The sequence below is a fragment of the Schistocerca gregaria genome, chromosome 5, assembly GCF_023897955.1.
Source record: "Schistocerca gregaria isolate iqSchGreg1 chromosome 5, iqSchGreg1.2, whole genome shotgun sequence".
NCBI classification, from domain to species: Eukaryota; Metazoa; Arthropoda; class Insecta; order Orthoptera; family Acrididae; genus Schistocerca; species Schistocerca gregaria.
The window spans coordinates 44,190,386-44,191,742 of NC_064924.1; the positions used below are offsets into that span (position 1 = coordinate 44,190,386).

The 1,357-nt window shown below is 44.0% G+C and overlaps 1 pseudogene; it reads left to right on the forward strand.

The window, feature by feature from the left end:
* Positions 1 to 880: 880 nt before the first annotated feature.
* LOC126274375 (5S ribosomal RNA) lies at positions 881 to 998 on the forward strand (annotated as a pseudogene).
* Positions 999 to 1,357: the final 359 nt, after the last annotated feature.

The window sequence follows — 1,357 nt, forward strand, 5'->3', positions numbered from 1 at the left end:
GATTCTCAGTTCCCCAAATGCGTCAATTTTGCTTACTGACGAACGCATCCAAATGAAAGTGAGATTCGTCGCTAAGCCAAACTTTGCATATCCATACTAATTCCTATCATGCCGCGCGGCCAACCGTGCACTTTGAACGTTCTAGCGCAAACCGTTCAGATATTATGAAGATTTTATTTAATTTAGTTCAATAATTCCCACCCGTATGTCTTAGGTCATCATTTTAACTAATTTAAATCTCATACTTCATATTATTCACCTATTATTTTACAAAACATTTCCGTTTCTAATGACCCCAGAGGAACAAAGTAAATTGTTCTTCAAATGCTTTACACTTTATCCACTTCCTAAACAAACCGTGAAAGTACGTAGCTCAAGATTTACGATTTTAAAAAGGTAAACGACTGAAACGCAGAAACACCTAGAAGTGAATATATTACGATAACCAGCTCTGGGATCTGGTGCACTACAGGCACATGTTCACTCAGTGAAGCCACAAACGTTATTCCCGCCGCATGTCTTATCCACTGAACAGTATCGCAAGTCACAATTCTTTTCTGGGCTCTAGATACACCTGCCAATGGGTATTTTGCGGTGGGGTATCCAGCACTTTAAATGATCGACCACACACGGTTTGACATTAATTTAGTGTGCCACTTTTCTTTCCTTGAATCTGATCGTCATCTCTCTTACCAGCCATTGATCTTCCTGACTCGTTCATTATGCTACGACGAAGTTTCTTTCTCTTCTCTCATTAGATTACAAAGTCTGGTCCCTAAAATAAACTCACCGCGCTTTGCATGGTTCGCTTTATCGAATCGAAAACTCTCAGTTGTTCAGTTGTTCATTGAGAAATTTAAACAAATTAGAGCTGGTCCAAGCCAACGGCCTTGCCGCAGTGGTAACACCGGTTCCCGTCAGATCACCGAAGTTAAGCGCTGTCGGGCTGGGCTAGCACTTGGGTGGGTGACCATCCGGTCTGCCGAGCTCTGTTGGCAAGCGTTGTGCACTCAGCCCTTGTGAGGCGAACTGAGGAGCTACTTGATTGAGAAGCAGCGGCTCCGGTCTCGTAAAGTGACGTACGGTCGGCAGAGCGGTGTGCCCACCACATGCCATTGGCGTTTTTAGATGTTTTTGTGGAACAAGCGTCGGTTGGACGCCTTTTCTACTCAGTGTACCACAATCCGACGCATATTGATTTACGTCTTAACGCCCAGAGTTTTCAGCACCCTATCCGCAGAAAGCAGCTTTAAATACACTGGTGCACAGAGAAAAAAACTCTTTCCGACGAGGACCACTTGGATTCCGAAATTAATCATCTGAAGTAAGTGTACCGAAAGAACGGCTATGGGTCACG